The following is a 20,435-nucleotide window of genomic DNA, read 5'->3' as shown; positions in this document are numbered from 1 at the left end:
CTCCCAGCACCTCCTGTTTATTCCACCTGGAGCTTAACCCGCGCATTTACATGGTGCCTTTCCCCCGGGTCCTGGTGGAAAGTGGGCCTGCTGATGGACAAGTAGGAGGTGACTGTCACCCATGGGGCAGGGCTGGTGGCTTGCAGGTACCTCCAGCGCCCACCTACCTAGCTGCCTGCCTCTCCGGTAGCGCCAGGCTTATTGATCCTGAGCTGGAAGGGGAAGCCCCAGGCTAGAGGAGGTGGCGGGAGGGGCGCCTGCCCTGGGACCTCCCTCCCTGAGCTCCCAGAGGCCCAGGGCGGCTGCTCCCGACCAGTAAGGACAAAGCAGTGTCTTTCCCCTATTACTTCCGGCCACGCTAGGGCTGAAGGCCTGACCCCGCCAGACCTCAGAATGTGGCTGTCTTGGGAGACAGGGCCTTAAGGAGGGGATTAGGGTAAGCATGAGCCCACTGGGGCGGGCGCTAATCCAAGCCAACTGGTGGCGTAGTGAGAAGACGCCATCAGGACCAGATGCACACACAGGGGTGGCCCCGGGTGACGTGTGCAAGCCGAGGACAGAGGCCTCAGGCAGATCCATTCCTCCAGACACCTGGGTCTCAGATCTGACCTCCCCCCCACACACACACACCTGGTCACAGCCTGGCGATGCCACTCCGTGAACTTCTTCGGGGCAAGGTGTCTTAGAAATGCACTTGGCTCTAGAGCTCAGAGAATTATTTTTCCAAGATTTTATTTATCTACTTGAGAGGCAGAGTTACAGAGAGAGGTGAGAGGCAGAGAGAGGGGCTCCCATCAGCTGGTTCACTCCCCAGATGGCCACAACGGCTGTAGCTGGGTCGATCCAAAGCCAGGAGCCTGGAGCTCCCTCGGGGTCTCCCACGTGGGTGCAGGGGCCCAAGCACTTGGGCCTTCCTCTGCTGTTTTCCCAGGAGCATCAGCAGGGAGCTGGGTCAGAAGTGGAGCAGCTGGGACTCAAACCTGCACCCATATGGGACGCTGGCACCACAGGTGAATGCTTAGCCCACTGCACCACAGTGCCTGCCTCACGAGAGAATTTTTAACAAGTCCAGCTTCAAAGTTCCAGAAGACACTTGGCGGCCATCTTTAAATTTTAAAGCCATTTCACTCATTAGCTGGCAATGCCTTGGAGGGCTGGGGAAGACAGGGGTCCCAGGTCTCAGTCCCCTGCCATTCACACTGCCTCCAATGGCTGTGTGGACCACTTGCTTTGCCTCTGGAGAAAGTTCTGGAAACTCCAGCTGGGTGGGCTCTACCCGAACCCTGTCTATTGGGGGTTACCACCTCCCACAGCCCGCACACCAGGCCTGAGGACAGACACTGACTTGTGCTGGGCCCCCGTCTCGCGGACAGCAGATCTGGAGGCCCCAGCTTGCTTTGCATTCTGGGCTTTGGTTTCCTCCTGTGCTGGTGAGAACAGCAGCACCCAGCATGAAGCAGGGTCATGGGTATGCCGCGTGTTAGTCCCTGAGACAGGCTTACTTCAGAGAGAAGAGTGGTTCACGGAGCCGCCGCGCGGCCCTGGGCCCAGGTGAGGGCAGGTGCAGGTGTGGCAGGTGCAGCAGGTGTGTGCGGGAAGTAGGGGAGGAGCTCGCCTGGACACAGGAAGCAGAGATCGGAGGAGGACCAAGCTCCAGCTGCTACCACAGCTCTCTGTGGTCTTCTTTCCCATGGGCAGTGCCCACCATGCCCCGAGGATGTCCACTCGGCTCCATCTCGAGGGTTCCATGGGCTCCCACGGCACCACACTGGGAACTGAGCACCAGTCAGTGGAATCCGGGGTGGGAGGCACAGTACGGGCTGTGTGTGGGGTGCAGTAGCCAGTGTTCACTCTCCGTCTTCTCTCCCCACCCACAGGGCGGGGCTGCGGCTTCCCCCTCTTATGCTGGTCACCTGCACACACACACACAGAGCTGAACAAAAATGGGGCCACCAACATCACACACCTGCCTCCGGCTCAGTTGGTACTGTCTGATGAAAGTAAATTTTTTAACAGATTGACTTATTTATTTTTGAAAGGTAGAAATAGAGAGAGGGAGAGTCGGAGAGAATGAACTATCTGCTGGTTCTCTCCTTAAATGGGTGAAACAGCCAGGGCTGGGCCAGGCTGAGGCCCGGAGCCGGGAGCTTCATCCCAGTCTCCCACATGGGTGCCTGGACTGGAGCACTTGGGCCGTCTCCTGCTGCTTTCCCAGGCACATTAGCAGGGAGCTGGGTCAGAAGTGGAGCAGCCGGGACTTGAACTAGCGCCATATGGGATGCTGGCGTTGCAAGCGGCAGTCTAACCTGCTGCGCCACCATGCCAGCCCCCTCAAAGTAAATTTTGAAACTACCTTTTCTGATGCTAAAAGTCACTTTTCCTCTTGTAGAGAGGGTGGGAGACACGTGCAGCCCTACAGACGGAAGTGAACATTACAGCCAACGTCAGCGTGCTGAGATGCTGTTTCGAGAGATCTCCTTCCGGTCTTCTTTCTGTGCAAGCGAGCACTCGGGTCTGTGCCTCGCCTGCCCAGCATCCAGCAACGTTTGCCCCCGAGAATCTTGGCGTGGCCGAGGCCGGTGGACAGAGCTCCCTTACAGCAGAGCTGCACGCAGTGGCTGCTTCCCTCCCGATAGGTGAGGGGCCCCCGGCCCTGTCTCACCTCTGCCCTGGGCATGGAGCTGGTCTCGTCCACAATCATTCAGCTTTACAGTGGTGGGGGAGCCCACCTGATGCCAGTTCTGCTGTTCACCCTCAGTACAGTATTTAATAAGCTGCATGCAGGGGGCTGGCCTTGGGGCCCAGCAGGCTAAGTCGCCGCCTATGATGCCAGCATCCCGTGTAAGAGCGCCTGTTTGAGTCTAAGCTGCTCCACTCTGATCCAGCTCCCTGCTGATGTACCTGGGAAAGCAGTGGAGGATGGCCCAAGTGCTTGGGCCCCCACACCCATGTGGCAGACCCAGAAGAAGCTCCTGGCTTCAGCCTGGCCCAACCCTGACCGTTGTGGCCATTTGGGGAATAAACGCACAGATGAAAGACCTCTCTCTCTCTGTCACTCTGCCTTTTAAATAATCTTTTAAAAAATAAATTGCCTGAGATAGTCAACACTTTACTGTAAAATAGGCATTGTCGGATGATTTTGCCCAGCTGTAGGCTCATGTAAGTCTATGCTTGGTTAAGGCAGGCTGGGCTGAGCTCCAGCATTTGGGAGGCTGGATGTCTTGATGGCCTCAGCTTAATATGATTTTTTTTTTTTGACAGGCAGAGTGGACAGTGAGAGAGACGGAGAGAAAGGTCTGGCACTTGCACGCCTCACTAGGCTAATCCTCCGCCTTGCGGCGCCGGCACACTGGGTTCTAGTCCCGGTAGGGGCGCCGGATTCTGTCCCGGTTGCCCCTCTTCCAGGCCAGCTCTCTGCTGTGGCCAGGGAGTGCAGTGGAGGATGGCCCAAGTCCTTAGGCTCTGCACCCCATGGGAGACCAGGAGAAGCACCTGGCTCCTGGCTTTGGATCAGCGCGATGCGCCTTCCACAGCGGAGAGCGAACCAACGGCAAAGGAAGACCTGCACGCCTCCCAGTGGTCCAACAGGTGCAGTCCTGTGGGTTTGCAAGGCTGGGCAGGTTAATCTGATCCAAAGCACCCTTGTGAAAGCAATCCCACAAAGATTCTTTCGCTCTAGGGTGGGACACTCATGGAAACCAGCAGGGCTGTCCTGCACACTTCCGGATTTGAGGGGGGTCTTTAATTCTCACTCCAGAAGTGTAAGTGGTGCTTAGCCCTGGGTGGTGGTGATGGTGGGGAGGGTCTCAGATCCCTGGCACTGAGCTGCACGGGGTGCATGCCTGTGGGTCCTGAAGTCACCCCTTGGTAACAGTGGCCTCCAGCTGGGAGCCCAGCCACCCTTCAGGTGCACTGGGAGGCTGTGCGGGCGTGTTTGTGTCCAGCTGTGCGATACTGGCACGTGTGGATAACAGACTGCACAGGCAAACCTTGCACTTTCTCCTGGGCTGGCTGTAACTTTGTCAGATATTCAGATCCTGAGAAAATCCACGTCTCTCAGCCCTTTTTCCTTATAACATTTGACTTCCCCCTGAGATGTCCTGAACATCTGGAAGGCACCTAGATGGGGGCACACCACGGCCCGGCCAGCGTGCGTAAGCTGGCGCTGCCACTACTGTCGCTTCAGACCAGAGTCTGGCCTCTGGAATCCAGGTGAAAAAAAGAGGAAGCAGTGGGAGCAGAGAGGCTAGGGCCCCCGGGAGAGCAGCCTTCCTTGCGTTCAAACCCTGTGCTGCCTGAGAGGAGGGTGGCAAGTTCTTTCTCCTAAACTTTGCACATGCATCTGCGCCCCCTGGTGGGTAAAAGGGGCACGACAGGGTGGCTGGTGCCTGGCCATGGTGTTTCCTTTTCCTGGCTGCTAGCTTTCCAATGGCCGCCTTTTGTTATTCATGAGACTAATATAACAGTATGCTAGACCCTGGCAGTGTGCCAGGCAAGCCCTGAAGACCCCTTAGCTCGTGAACCATCCATCACAACCCCATTGTGTCGCTAAGGCTACCCCTGCCACTCATACAGCCGGAAGCCACAGCTCATAGAGGTTGGGGAACCAGTCCAGAGCTGCACAGCTCATGGACGCGGGTCCAGGACTGAATCCTGGGCCTCACCCCACGTTCTTAACCATTTCCCCAGCACACGAGTCCCGCCAGGCACAGTTCAAGCAGGTTTTTTTGCAGTATTTCTCAGACATGATTTCCATGTGTCCTTTTATCTTTCTTTCTTTTTTTTTTTTTTTTTAAGATTTATTTATTTATTTGAAAGGCAGAGCTACAGAGAGGCAGAGGCAGAGAGAGAGAGAGAGAGATCTTTCGTCCTCTGATTCACTCCGCAGATGGCCACAATGGCCGGAGCTGCGCTGATCTGAAGCCAGGAGCCAGGAGATTCTTCTGGGTCTCCCACACGGGTGCAGGGGCCCAAGGACTTGGGCCACAGCAGAGAGGGGGTCAGAAGTGGAGTTGCTGGGACTCGGCACCCGTAGGGGATGACGACACTTCAGGGGACAGCTTTACCTGCTATGCCACCGCCCCCCCACTTTAAAGATTTATTTGTGTGTCCCTTTTAAAGGAAATGCTATCTTCAAGTAAAAAAAAAAAAAAAAAAAAGACTTCAGTTAGAGAAACAGCATGAAAAGTAAAACCGTAAGGGTGAGTGACCCTCGGGCACCGTGACAAGAACACAGCACCAGGTGGAGGCCGTGAGAGGCGTGGGCCCTCCCTGGGGGACGGCCCCACTGGCCCTGAACACACACAGGTTTTTAGAATTCCATGGAAATGGAAACATAGCTAAATTTAATTCCTGAGGGACATGTGACAAGGGTCTGCCTCCCTCCCTCAACTCGACCAAGCACTTAACAAATATTTTTGGGCCGGCGCCGCGGCTCACTAGGCTAATCCTCCGCCTTGCGGCGCCGGCACACTGGGTTCTAGTCCCGGTCGGGGCGCCGGATTCTGTCCCGGTTGCCCCTCTTCCAGGCCAGCTCTCTGCTGTGGCCAGGGAGTGCAGTGGAGGATGGCCCAGGTGCTTGGGCCCTGCACCCCATGGGAGACCAGGAGAACTACCTGGCTCCTGCCATCGGATCAGCACGGTGCGCCGGCCGCAGCGGCCATTGGAGGGTGAACCAATGGCAAAGGAAGACCTTTCTTTCTGTCTCTCTCTCTCACTGTCCACTCTGCCTGTAAAAAAAAAAAAATTTTTTTTGAAGATTGGTTGATGTATTTGAAAGGCACAGTGACAGAGAGGAAAGGAGGGAGGGAGGTCTTCCACCCACTGGTTCACTTCCCAAATGGCTGCAACGGCTGGGGCCAGGTCAGGCCAAAGCCAGGAACCAGAAGCTCTCCCTAAGCCCCCCACAAGGGTGCAGGGCCCAGCGCTGGGGCCAGCCTCTGCTGCTTTCCCAAGTGCACTAGCAGGGGGCTGATTCGCAAGTGGAGCAACCAGGACTCAGACCGGCACTCTGATACGGGGTTCTGGCATTGAATGCAGCGGCTAACCCACTGTGCCGCAGTGCCCACCCCAGCCAGCCACTCTTCGTGGACCTCAGTGTGATAAATGTGGCTTTGGATTGTGGGTAGAGAGCAAAGCCATTGATGCCCCACTGTCTGGTTAATAGTGATCAGCACTGTGCTTCGAGTTGATTGACCCTTTAGCCGTGTGTTTTCAAAAATTCCCCAAGTTTTCGCTGGCTGGAGGTATTGCTGTAGGACCCCCACATTGGGCTCACTCACTCACTCACTGCGCAGAAATCCGATCACAGACATCGAGGTGGTGAGGAAAGTAGGCGTTTACTGCGAAGCTCAGAGCAGGCGTCGCACATCTGTTGCTTAACTCCCAGCCTCTGAGAGGGGGTGATGGTTCTCACAGATTGAAACGGAGGCTGAGCGGTGTGTTATGAGCTCATGTCCAAGTTCCTGGTGGTTAGTGGAGCTCGTGACCTCCCTTTGATTGGTCTTTAGGGAATTTATGACGGCCAGGAGGGCTCCAGTTGCTCTGGGGGTTACATGAAGGCGGCAGTGACATTCCGTCCAGACCTGGAATTCTCCTACACAAACTACCCCCAGGACAACACTGGCCATCAAGGTTCTTTTTTTTTTTTTTTTTTAAGATTTATTTTATTTATTTGAAAGAGTTATAGAGAGAAGGAGAGACAGAGAAAGAGGGAGAGGAGAGGTCTTCCATCCACTTCCATTCCCCTGATGGCCACAATGGCTGCAGCTGGACTGATCCAAAGCCAGGAGCCAGGAGCTTCTACTGGGTCTTCCACACGGGTGCAGGGGCCCAAGCACTTGGGCCATGTTCCACTGCTTTCCCAGGCCACAGCAAAGAGCTGGATTGGAAGTGGAGCAGCCGGGACTCAAACTGGCGCCCATCTGGGATACCAGTGCTGTAGACCGTGGCTTTAACCCACTGCGCCGGACCTGCCATCAAGGTTCATACCCATGGGAGAAGCAGAAAACTCTGGGTCCAGTGATTAGAAGCTTGTAAGGCCAGCTGGATCGCTCCCTCAAGTCAGCGAGTTCCTTCAGGTGAAAAACAGACAAGGACGCTCGGGCTAAGGGAGACAGAAGAGGCTGAACCCAGCCTTTACATCATGGGGGTTTGGTTTCACTTGCCTGACCAAGTCCAGTCCCTGAGCTGAGACCAAGATTTGGGTCCTGAGTTCATGTGGTTTATTGGGAAGGGGTCCAGGGAGGCTGGGGTGACTGGCTGGGGAGGAGGAACCAGCCCAGGTATGTGCAAGAGGCGTCGCTGACCGTCAGGGGGCCGGGAGCCTGTGTGCTACGTACACGCGGAGCTGTATCCCCCCGGGCATCCCCAGGCCTGGGCCCCCGCCCTCCTCTGGCTGCCGAGCGAGGACCAGGCTCCTGCAGGTGCTTCCTCTGGGAAGCCCCAGCAAGCTCTCTCGCCTCTGCGGCTGAAAGCGAGCTGCCTCAGACAGCACCAACGTCATCTTTCGCAGGGCTGGTGGCCACCCCTCAGTTTCACTGGTCACAGCCAAGGGGACAGGGCCGTGCTCTCTCCGGGAGCTCCGGGGGTGAATCCGTCCTTGTCTCTTCCGGTTTCTGCTGGCTTCGGGCTCATGGCCAAATCGTCCTCGTGTCCGCCTCTCACCTGGCCTCCTCCCTCGGCTCTCTTTTTAATGGCTGCTCCTCAGGTCAAGATGCTGAATCACATCTACAAAGAACTCTTCCTCCAATCGGGACCCATTGGTAGGCTCTGGGGAATGTGATGTGGGTGTATTGGGGGGGTACTTTTCAGTCTACACAGGCAGGATGCAAGAGACACACACTTGCTTGAGGTGAGACTTACCAGGGCCCTGCAGGTGCAGGCTCCAAGGTGCTGTGGGCCCTCCCCTTGATTAGAATCAGGGGTGACGCAGAGTTAGAAGAACCAAGCAGTGCGACACTGTGCACGCTTGGCTGACAGACCGGGGCTGCTGGCAGAACCGTGCCAGCGAGTGTAGAATCCTGAAAGGCTGTGCACCTGTTCCTGCCCCCCCAGTGTGTGGCTGCCGGGAGCTGGGGCACTGACCTGGCTCGTGTCTCTGCAGCAGAGTCACCGCTTGGCAGTGCGCTCGGGATGAGCAAGATGACCTGGGGGTGATGCCTGGAGTGGCCCATGTCGACCGGGGTGTCCTTGTCCCTCACCTGTGCCATTCCTGGGATAACTGCCCTAAAAACTGCCATCGTCACTCTGCACCCACATCCTCCAACCCCGGTAGTCCACCCCTTAGCCCCACGGCAGCTCTCTAGGGTTCCGCTGGCCCAGATCCTTCATGTGGCAATGCATTCAGAAATAAAGTGAACAGGGAGATCCAGGACAGCTGGGGCGTGGGAAGCCAGCCTGGCCTCGGCCACAGAAAGACACCAGCAAGGACCACGTCCCCAGGAGGCTGAGGCAGGTTTGCGGTGGAGAATGGACGGAACAGAACAGAGACTCCGTGGGCAGTGAGGAGAGCGGACAGATCCGACACCACTGGCTGTGCTACCGCTGCATCTGCACAGCCAGCTCCCAGCGCCCAGCTGGGAAATGCCATCTCACAGAGATAAGGTAGGAAGGGGCCGGTGCTCCAGTGTGGCAGGTTAGGCCTCCCCCTGCAGTGCCGGCATCCCATATGGGGGCTGGTTCCAGTCCCGGCTGCTCCACTTCTGATCCAGCTCCCTGCTAATGCCCCTGGGAAAGCAAGTGCTTGGGGCCCTGTGCCCTTATGGGAGACCTGGAAGAAGCACCTGGCTCCTGGCTTTGGTTTGGTCCAGCTCTGGCTGTTGCGGTCATTTGGGGAGTGAACTAGTGGATGAAAGATATGAAAGATCTCTCCCTCCCTCCCTTCCTCTCTCCTTTCCTCTCTCTCTCTCTCTCTGCCTCTTCCTCTCTCTAACTCTGCCTTTCAAATACATAAATAAATCTTTCTGTTTTCATTTGCACTCATTTCGAGGAATTTTTAAATTTCCCTTTTGATTTCTTCTATGACTCACTGTTCATTCAAGAGCACGCTGTTCACGTGTTTGTGTATTTTCTAGCGTTTCCTTTGTAGTTAATATCCAGTTTCGTCCCGTTGGGGTCAGAGATAGACAACGTGATTTCAATCTTTTTTGAATTTGTTGAGACTTTGTTCTGTGGCCTGTAAGTGGTCCATCCTAGAGAATGTTCCATGCACTGATAAAGAATGTGTTCTGTGGCTATGGGCCGGAGTGTTCTGTAGATACACATTTGATTCATCTGCTCTGTGCTATAGCTGAGCTCTGTTATTTCTTTGTTGAAATTTTGATCTGGACAATCTGTCCCTTGATGAAAGTGGGGTGTTGAAGTCCCCTGTTATTACTGTATTTGATCTTATATCTCCCTTTAAATCCCTTAAGATTAGTTTTATAAAACGGAGTGCCCTAACATTGGGTGCATATACATTAACTCTGGTCACATCTTCTTGTTGAATTGATCCCTTAATCATTACATAATAACTTCTTTATTCCTTTTAGTAGCCTTTGTCTTAAATTTTATTTTGTCTGATAAGAGTATAGCTCCTACTGCTAACTTCTGATTTCCATTTGTATGGAATATTTTTCCCATCCTTTCAGTTTCAGTCTGTGTGTAGCTTTGTTGGTGAGGTGTGTTTCTTGTAGGCAGCATATATATGGGTCTTTTTTAATCCATTCAGCCAATTTATATCTTTTAATTGGATACTTTAGCCTATTTACAACCAGTGTTATTAATTAGCAGTGAGTTGGTCTTGCCAGTTTTCCATAAATATCCCTGCTTGTGTTCAGTCTCTCCTGTTCTTTCCCTAGGCAGTTTCCTGTCTTCACGTTCTCCCCTGAGTCTGCTTGCTGTTCTCTGTTTCTGTGTGTGGTACATCCCTGAGTATCAGTGCTGAGACTGGCCAGGTGGTGGCCAGTTCTTTCCATTTTTGCTCATCTTGGAAGATAGTTATTTCACCTTCATTTATGGATGAGAGCTTCGTGGATAAAATATCCTGGGTTGGTGATTTTTTGCTTTTAGGAGTTGGACTATATCTCTCCATTCTCTCCTGGCCTGCAGGGTTTCTGTTGAGAAATCTGCTGTCGATCTGATTGGGGTTCCTTTAAAAGTGATGGTGTTTCTCTCTTGCAAGCTTCAGGACAGTCTGTTTACGTTCTACTTCTGACAGTTTGACTAGGATGTGTCCTGGTGAGGCTCTCTCTGCAGTGGAGGCCTGGCGCGCCACGCCACAGCACCGGCCCCACAGTAGCATTCTTATACACCAGTAGTGACGTTCCAACTGAGAAGTAACTTACATGATCAGTCCCATTCACAATAGCTACAAGAAGATTTAAATACCTTGGGATAAATTTAACCAAGGATGTTGAAAGATCTCGACAATGAAAATTACAAAGCATTAAGGAAAGAAATAGAAGACGCATAGAAATGGAAAACCCTTCCATGTTCATGGATTGGAAGAATTTAATATCAAAATGTCCATAGTGCCTCTAAGCAATTTACAGATCCAATGTAATCCCTATCAAAATTCCAAGGCATTCTTCATAGAACTAGAAAAAGAAATTTAAAATTCATATGGAAACGTAAAAGACCCCAAATAAGGAAAGCAGTCTTAAACAATAAAAACAAAGCCAGAGGCATCACAATGCCTGATTTCGAGACATTTCAAGAAATGCAAATCAAAACCACAATGAGGGGCTGGCGCTGTGGTGTAGTGGGTAAAGCTGCCGCCTGCAGTGCCGGCATCCCATATGGGTGCCAGTTCTAGTCCCGGCTGCTCCACTTCCAATCAAGCTCTCTGCTATGGCCTAGGAAAGCAGTAGGAAGATGGTCCAAGTCCTTGGGCCCCTGAACCCAATTATAATCAAAGCATCCTGGTACTGGCACAAAAATAGACATGTAGACCAGTGGAACAAAATAGAAACCCCAGGAATTAATCCACGCATCTACAACCAACTAATCTTTGACAGATCAACTAGAATAATTCCCTGGAGAAAGGACAGTCTCTGCAACAAATGGTATTGGGAAAATTGGATTTCTACATGCAGTTGAAACAAGACCCCTGCCTTATACCCTACACAAAAAATCAACTCAAAATGGACCAAGGATCTAAACCTAAGATCTGAAAGTATCAAGTTACTGGAGGAAAACACAGGGGAAACAGTGCAAGGCATTGGCCTAGGCAAAGACTTCATGGATAGGACCCCAGAAGCAGAAGCAATAAAGGCAAAAATAGACAAATGAGATTATTTTAAGCTAAGAAGCTTCTACATTATAAAGGAACCAATTAACAAAGTGAAGAAGCAACCAAAAACAGCAGAAAATATTTGCAAACTATGCTGCCGATAAAGGATTAATATCCAGAATATATAAAAAGTTCAAGAAACAAAAACAATCCAGTTAATAAATTGGTGAAGAATATGAACAGGCATTTTTCAAAGACTGAAATACAAATGGCCAACAGATACATTAAAAAATGCTCAGGACCACCAGCCACCAGGGAAATGCAAATCAAAACCACAAGGAGGGACTGGTGCTGTGGTGTGGTGGGTGAAGCTGCCGCCTGCAGTGCCGGCATCCCATATGGGTGCCAGTTCTAGTCCTGGCTGTTCCACTCCCAATCAAGCTCTCTGCTATGACCTGGGAAAGCAGTAGGAAGATGGCCCAAGTCCTTGGGCCCCTGCACCCACGCGGGAGACCTGGAAGAAGCTCCTGGCTCCTTTAGCTCAGTCTAGCTCTGGCCATTGCAGCCATCTGGGGAGTGAACCAGCTGATGGAAGAGTCTCTCACTCTCTCCACCTCTGCCTTTCTGTAACTCTGCCTTTCAAATAAAATAATTAAATCTTAAAGGAAAAAAAAAAAACACAATGAGGTCTCACCTCACTCCAGTTAGAATGGCTATCGTCCAAATATCACAAAATAACAAATGCTGGCGAGGACATGGAGAAAGAGGTACCCTAATACACTGGTTGTGGGAATGTGAACTAGCGTGACCATTATGGACGACAGCAGTGAGATTCTTCACAAAACCAAGAATAGATCCACCATCTGACCCAGTCAACCCACGCGTGGGAAAATATCCCAATGAAATGGAACTAGCATATGCAAGAGGTACCTGCACTCTCGTGTTCATGGCAGCTTAATTCACGTAGCTAAGACTTGGAGTCAACCTTCCACTGACGACTGGATAAAGAAAATGTGGTGCATGTACATGATGGACTACTACTCAGCCATGAAAAGCGATGAAATCCTGACATGTGCAATGAAATAGGTGCAGCTAGAGACCACTGTGCTGAGTGAAATAAGACAAGAATTGGGGCCGGTGCCTTGGTGCAGCAGATAAAGCCGCCACCTGCAGTGCTGGCATCCCATAGAGGCACTGGTTCAAGTCCCTTCTGCTCCTCTTCCGATCCAGCTCTCTGCTGGCCTGGGAAAATGGTGGAAGATGGCCGAAGCACTTGAGCCCCTGCGCCTGTGTAGGAGACCCTGAGGAGGCTCCTGGCTCCTGGCTTTGGACCGGCTCGGCTCTGGCCATTGCAGCCATTTGGGGAGTGAACCAGTGGATGGAAGACCTTTGTCTGTAACTCTATCTCTCAGATAAATAAATAAAATCTTTAAAGAAAAAAAAAAACTAAATTAGCAGGGGCTAGTGTTTGTCTCAGTGGTTAAGTCACTGCATCCCATACTGGAGTGCTTGGGTCTAGGTCCCAGCTTCCTGCCCATGTGTAGGCTGGAAGGCAGCAGGCAAAGGCCAGCCACTCAGGGGACGGGATTGAGTTCCAGGCTCCTGCTTGGGCCCGTCCAGCTCCTGCTGCTATGGGCTCTTGGGGAATGAATGAGCAGATGAGAACTCTCTCTGTGTCTCTCTGCCTCTCATATAAATACTTTCTAAAATAAATTATTTACCTTCATCATTCTAGAATATTCGCCAGAGGGTGTCGGCTCCCGGCATTGGTTATGCATTCCCATGGTTCAGCACTCAGCAGGTGTGGACTAACGCACGCCCCTCCCCCGGGTCTCAGAAAGGGCACCCAGTGAGATCAGCAGCGTGTAGTGCTGGCAGGGCATTTCATGCACAGGCATGCAAAAACGCGTGTGTGCACAACTGCCTTTCTCATTTCACAATATCCTAGAGGTCACAGTGACAGGGCTGAGGGCAGGACGCCTCCAAATAAGCACCTGGGCATAGAGAGGATTTTCAGCTGAGGGATTCTGGGAAGCAGCAGGTGCAGGAGGGGCTCTCTGACTGTCCCGTGCAGCAGGTCCTGAGACCTCCGGTGGGAGGCGCCCTCCCTGTCCGGTGGAAGAGGATCTGAGCGCCCAGGCCCGGCTGACCCCCCCCCCCCGCCCCGTGGGCTGCTCTTGGTCGCGCCCCTTTCTGCCCTGCCCCACTCTCCCGTCCTCCCCACCCCTCGCCCCATCTCGCACCAGAGCGCGCAGGCTTCACGCTTCTTAGTTCTTATCTGATGGAAGCTCCCGGCAGGGAAAGCCTCCATCACACAGAGGCCTGTGCTTCCCTCTCGTCTTCCGTGTTCTGTGACGGGGACCCAGCCAAGAACTGAGAAGGGCAGAGGGGGAAATATTTTCCCACGGACAGCACTCAGGCTGCCGAAGTCGTAGTCCTTAGAATGATTCTTCTTATCATCGTGTACGTTTTCTATTCTTGTTGGTTTCCTTATAGGGAGGGAGAGACACACAGAGCGGGGAAACAGCCGGAGAGAGACAGAGGCAGAGACCGGAGTGATGTGGCCCCAGCCAAGGACTCCAGGAGCCCCCACGCCCCCAGCTGGAAGAGGAGAGAAGCCACCTCTAGACAGAGAGCACAGTATCTGTTGTTTTGATCCCTCCTGCTTGTGAGACTTGGTTACAGAGCCCTGGGAGACTCGTAGGTACACGCTAAAACTGTGTCCCCAGCAGAAACTCCAGGTCTATTTTGTGTAATACAGATACCTAAAAATGTTTAAGTTCATCATTATGAAATTAACATAATCGGTCCCAAAGGTAGCTCCCTTTATTTGTGATGATAAATAATGAGGATATTTTGATACATAACAGAATTTCAATATAACTGTTACCTTTATTCTTCTCTTAATTTTTTTTTTTATGTATTTAAAATACCATTGGGCAAGGGTCACAGATTTCTCTGGATCAGGTCCTCCTGGAATGTAGTAATACACTATTTCCAGAAGAGGGCGCTAGCGTACCTGTGCAAAGATACCCGCAGCCATTGCTCCTGTACATTCAACAGTACCTCTATTATAGATACAGAAATGTTCTTTAAATTCACATTATTTTTAGAATATTAACAATGTACGCACTGTGATCAGAAGGTGGAAACACTTGCAGGCCTGCTGTCCTATTTATTTGTTGACTTAAAATTTCCATACCGTTTAAAAACGCTTACATGAACAGTTGGTGCTGTTATTTTTAAACCGTATCCTATGGCTGCAACTACCTTGTAATTTCTACGTCCAATACCAAAGTATTGGACGTAGGCATAATAGTGGGCATAATATAGGAACTCATATACAGGTAGGGCAGCAAACCTTACAAAGAGACACAGAACACCCATAGTGTGCGGTTGCAGGGCCACACTGTGCCCTGCAGGACAAGGGGCCCTTCCTGGCCCTGCCCAGCACCAGGAGAGCAGTTCCCCAAGCCCTGCTTAGTGTGTGCAGTGCAGTGTTGTGTTGGCAGAAGAAGCTCAGATCGCCTTTGCTGGGGCTCAGTGCTTTGATTTCTGTTCAGTTGTCCCGGGCGCTGAGCCGTTCAAATGCGTTTCACTCTCAACACTTCCGGGCTGGAGCCCAGTGGGACACTTGTTCCTCCTTCTCTCTCTCCCACTGCCCACCCCACCTCTCACGGCAAACCAGCAGCTTTCTGCCTGACTTCCCCGGAAGACGAGGCGCCGAGAATCTTCTCTGTCTCTGCTCTCTCCAGCCCACTTCCCCCTGGACAGCCAAGCCCTCGCTCAGCTCAGGCTAATGCTCATTCGGCGTGTAGACGGGGTGATGCCCAATTCTAGGATTTAAAATAAAAGCTAGTTAGATCTTTAAATACATTGTAACCTTGACAATGGTTATGAGTCCAATCTCTATCAGGTCCACGTGCAGGTTCAAAATAGCAAATGTTCACTTAAGAATCCCAATTCGCCGAAGGTAAGGTTTACACTGGAACCAACAGTCTACATAGATACTGAAATGTGGTTAAGAAGTTCTTGAAGGCAATGTGCAATGATGTTTGCGATTTACTTCACTCACGGGATAGGCTGTGCATGGGTAGAGCGAGGCTATTGGATGTGACAGCATCTGCTAAATGCTAATGACAGAATCCAGATGGTGGGGTCCGGCTGTTCACCATCACATTGTTCCAACTTTGCTGTGTGTCTGGAAACTTTCAAAAGAGTCTCAGACCATGTATCTGCTACAGCTATGGATGATATAATGAGAGGCCTTCAGAAAGTTCGTGGAAAATGAAATGAAAAGATAAGTTGGTTTCGGTGCAAAATAATTTGGGATCCATGCCTACAAGGGGTCTTCAGAAAGGTCATGGAAATGCACATTATGGGAAAAAAAAGCTATACATGGATTTGAAAGTGTCCTCGAAGTTGTGTATGTGGTAGCTCAATCTCTGCCACGATTCACGTAGGATCCCAGCTTCCCAAGCCAGGACTTGTCGCTTCGCCTTGTCCCTCAGTGAGCAGGAAATGTAAGGGGTGTGACTCTAGGTAAATCCGACCAAGGTCACCGTCCCCGGTTACATGGATTCATCACACCTCATTGGCAGATGGTCGATGTGCGGTCAGCAGTCCAGCCGGGCTGCCGTGGACAGCGACAGCCAGTACGGAGCACACACACTTGCAGGGTCGAAGGGGGCTGGGGTGTTTGCATACGGTCCCTGCCAGCTTTGGTTGAGGTCGTGCCCACAGGGTGTGGACTCCATGCCCTTCCCACCAGCATGGCCAGAAATGCCCACTACCAAATCAGACTAGAGGGGGGTCCTGGCAGCTTGGACGTAGGCAGGCATGCACTGAGCTGGTTTGAACAAAAGGGATACAGCCAGGGAACGGACAGAGGGCACCACAGAGGGTACAAAATGGTGCCCTGCGGTGCATGGAGTGGCAGCCGAGGCAGGCTGCGGTCACAGACAGGATTGGTCACAGCTAACAGCCGACAGAACACACCTCCTCTCCAAGGCGAGGACTGTGTGGTCAGACACACAAAACACAGCCAGTGACCACAAACCCCGCGGGTCCAGAGATGGACAAATCCACAGAGACCAATGTCTATGCCTGCTGGTGAGACCAGGAAGTGACTGTGTGTGGGTACTGGGGGAGGGGGCTCTTTTGGGGGAGATGGAAATGTAATCAAATTGGAACGTGGTGGTAGTTGCCCAGCTCTGCAAATACGGTCCAGAAATCATTGTGCGTTTTTAACGGCTGAACTTAAGACCACACTCAGACCCTGGGGTTCCGGGTAGCCTCTTTCTGTCTGTGCGCATCCCAGGCTGTGGCCCTGACTCCGAGTCCATGCTGAGGGGTGCTGGGATAGGAAACCCACCAGGCACTGCCAGCCAGGGGGTGGGCCAGCCCCTCACTGCCCTGGGCTTCATTCCTTCCCACGGACAGCACCAGGTGTCTGCTAGAGTCTACGGGAGCCACCAGCTCCTCTGACTTGGGACTTCCTGTTTGTCACGCCATGCTCTTAGGGATGCTTTCTTGGCGCTACCAGGCGTGAATCTGGTAATGCAATCAGCAGCCATACTGAAGTGGATTGGAGCAGCACCCTGGTCCCGGGACACCTCTGCAGGATGACTGTGACTTTGGAAATGGACCAGGTGACCATGCTGACAAAGGAGAGCACAGAACCATTGCAGGGGCCCGGCAGCCAGGAGCTGGCTGGGGGTGAGACTTTGAATGATGTATGCAGTTGGTGCAAACTCCGGCCTCAGGGGGCCTGGATCTCCGCTTACTAAAGGATGCGAGAATTCCCATTAGCTACTCCAGCTCTCGCTCAGGCCTCTGATGGCACAGGAAAATTGAAAGCACTGAAGCGTGCTTCATATAACCAGGATTATCGATCTGATTTGAGCAGGTGATGGACCAAGGCGGGCAGGCCCCTCGTGATTGGCTGGATCAGCCCACGCGAAGTGCACACTTGTAGTCCAAGTTCTTCTGCCACGCCAGTGCAGGCATCTCTCTGGCGTCAGACCCTGTCAGAAGTGCAGGCTGTTAACATGCTTTTGCAATGACTCGTGTTGACTCTAAGTGTTCTAAGATTCTTCTCTATTAGCTTCCAACGAAATTAAGTCAAACCATTAAAGCGATGTGGGTGTGAATTGCAGAAGGTATGCTCTGATGGGTGTCTAATTTTCAGAATGGAGCTTATCAAAGCCAGAGTCCTGCACGTGACCCGTCTCTCAAGTGATTTTTTTTTTTTTTTTTTGGACAGGCAGAGTGGACAGTGAGAGAGAGACAGAGAGAAAGGTCTTCCTTTTGCCGTTGGTTCATCCTCCAATGGCCACCGCAGCCGGTGCGCTGCAGCCAGCGCACTGCGCTGATCCAATGGCAGGAGCCAGGTGCTTCTCCTGGACTCCCATGGGGTGCAGGGCCCAAGCACTTGGGCCATCCTCCACTGCACTCCCTGGCCACAGCAGAGAGCTGGCCTGGAAGAGGGGCAACCGGGACAGAATCTGGCGCCCCGACCGGGACTAGAACCCGGTGTGCTGGCGCCGCAGGCGGAGGATTAGCCTAGTGAGCCACGGCACCGGCCTCTCAAGTGATTTTGCTTATAGGGGTGATGATTCTGCTGGTGATTTTTCACATTTCTTTCTGAATTTTACAAAGATTCTGAAATGAATTGGTATTAAGCTTAGGCACTTTAATGTGGTTAATTATGCTAAATAATACAAGAATATCTCCTTGTTGTAAAAGAGTCAAACAACTCCAAAGTACCTGGAGGGAACAGGGAGGCCCAGCACCGCTGCCTCCCCCAACCACAACTTGTTTTGCGTGACAACCACAACCACTGGGGCAGTTGAACGCATATCCTGTTAGCACATTGCAGAGCGTATTTCTCACGGCGCCAGATGTTTTGATTCTATTATTCAGGCTGAGCCTTGCCTTTGGGCTTAATCAATTCAGGGTGGAAGTGGAATACATGGGCGCACACACCCGTTCTTCCTTTAGTGGCTGTGTGGTTTCTGGTGGTGTCGCCTGTTGGACGGTTCCCTGGTTCCCCGGGTAATTGGGCACCCTTCGTGCGCACGCGCAGTTCTTCTTGTAAGAGAGACTCCTAGAAGTGGGGTTGGAGGATTTGCATTTTTAGTGGCCCAGCTGCTGTTCACGTAGGCCTGCCACACATACCGTGCACACGGTTTATGGGTGATTTGTTCTGCTACAAGTCTTGGGTATCATCAGCTGGGACATTTGTCCAGTCCAATGGGAAAGACAAAAACAAAAAAAACCACTTCCTGAATGATAGTGAAGGGAGATTCGGCCTGTTTTTGTGTATTTCCTAGTCACAGATATTTCTCTGTGAATTGCTAGTTCATACTGTTTACTTGTATTCCTATTGAACTGTCTTACTGATCTGTAGACACTCTTTGTATATTATGAATGAATCTGTCACCTTTTTCATATGGCCTTTGAGGTTTTTGTGGGCTTTTTTGTTTGTTTGTTTTTTAAGATTTATTTGAAAGAGCTTCAGAGAGAGGGAGAGACAAAGATCTTCCACCTGCAGGTTCACTCCCTAGATGGTTGCAACAGCCAGGGCACAGCCAGGCCACAGCCAGGAGCCAGGAGCTTCATCCAGGCCTCCCATGTGGGTGGCAGGAGCCCAGGCACTTGGACCATCTTCTGCTGCTTTTCCCAGGCCATTAGCAGGGAGCTGGATTAGCAAGGATCTGGCTCAGAAGTGGAACAGCGGGACTCAAACCAGCACCCATAGGGATGCCAGCGTTGCAGGCAGAGGCTTAGCCGGCTACACCACAGCGCCGGCCCCCTGGCCTTTGAGTATTGATTCATGTTTGGAAAGCCGTTTCCCATACAAGTTTATAGAACCATTCTCTTGCACGTACTTCTAGTCCTTTAATACTTGAACTCTATTTCATTTGAGATTTTCTATTTTATGCATAGTGCGAGATGGGGCTCTAAATTATGTTTTTCCAGATACATCACAAACTGCCCCATCACCACTGGGAGTGAGAAATCTTTCCTCCATAACTTTGAAATCCCACTTTTTATCAAATCAGTATCCTCTTCCACTTCATTTTCTTCTTGGTTGTTGATATATAGGGAATATATACAACATATGTGTGTGTGTGTGTGTATATATATATATATATATATATACATTTTAAAGATTTATTTATTACTTGAAAGGCAGAGTGACAGAGAAGGAGATACAGAGCTCTTCCATCTGTTGGTTCACTCGTTGAAAAGCCGCAAGGAGCCAGGGAAAAGCCAGGAGCCTGGAACTCCATCCTGGTCTCCCCACGTGAGTGGGACGGGCCCAGGTACGTGGGCCATCTTCTGCTGCTCTCCCAGGCACATGAGCAAGGAGCTGGATCAGAGGGCCTGGGTTTGAATCCTGGTTCTGCTTCTGATCCAGCTCTCTGGTAACACACACTCCGGGAGGCAGAAGGCGATGGTCCAGGTGCTTGGGTCCCTGGCATAGACATGGGAGACCCAGACCAAGTCCCTGACTCCTGGCTTCAGTCTGGTCCAGCCCCAGCTGTCGCGGGCTTTTGGGGAATGAACCAGTAGATGAATGATATCTGTGTCTGTCTCTCTTGCCTTTTAAATAAAAATTTTTTAAGATGGGTGAATGAGTGAAATATAAGAAAACATATTAAAGAGAGAGAGAGAGAAATTGCTTTCAGTGGAGCTCCGCCTGCAGGTACCGGGACAAAGAGTGCGTGTGGAGTGGTTGGCATTTTTCTTAGACCTGATGTGGGTACTCAGGGTGTGGTCCTCAGAACAGCAGCACTGGCACCATCACTCACCCCAGACCCTCGAATCAGAATTTGTGTCTTTAATAAGGTTCCCAGGCAGTTCACGTGCACATTGAATTTCGAAAGCACGGTGTGTTGAATACCTCTGCTTCCCTGGGGACCGCAGCCCCTCCCTCTGCTAGAAACACCCTCCTGCTGCTCATGGTCCTGCAGGGGCTGTCAGTGGAAGCGACCCCTACCCCTGCCAAGGGGGTGAGCGCCTGACCCGAGTGCCACAAATAAAAAACCCGTCTCCTGGGAGCCCTTGACAGCGTCACCAAAAGTAATAGCAGTTGCCTGTTCTAAAACAGAACAGGAACAAGAACACTGCCCGCAGATCTTGCTCTGCACAGCTTTTTAAGTTGCCTCCCTCTCTGGGGCCTGGCTTCTCCTTTGAATCTGCGAGCTACACCATG

General features: G+C 51.7%; 1 long non-coding RNA gene across 1 annotated transcript; it reads left to right on the top strand.

Annotated features, from left to right (window-relative positions):
• The first annotated feature begins 7,531 nt into the window (after window positions 1-7,531).
• LOC138843755 (uncharacterized) lies at window positions 7,532-15,084 on the top strand. Its single transcript, XR_011378718.1, has 2 exons — window positions 7,532-7,763; window positions 13,709-15,084. It is a non-coding gene; the product is annotated as an uncharacterized lncRNA (long non-coding RNA).
• Window positions 15,085-20,435: the final 5,351 nt, after the last annotated feature.

The sequence above is a fragment of the Oryctolagus cuniculus genome, chromosome 9 (assembly GCF_964237555.1).
Source record: "Oryctolagus cuniculus chromosome 9, mOryCun1.1, whole genome shotgun sequence".
NCBI lineage: Eukaryota > Metazoa > Chordata > Mammalia > Lagomorpha > Leporidae > Oryctolagus > Oryctolagus cuniculus.
This window is presented reverse-complemented; position numbering and strand designations above follow the sequence as displayed.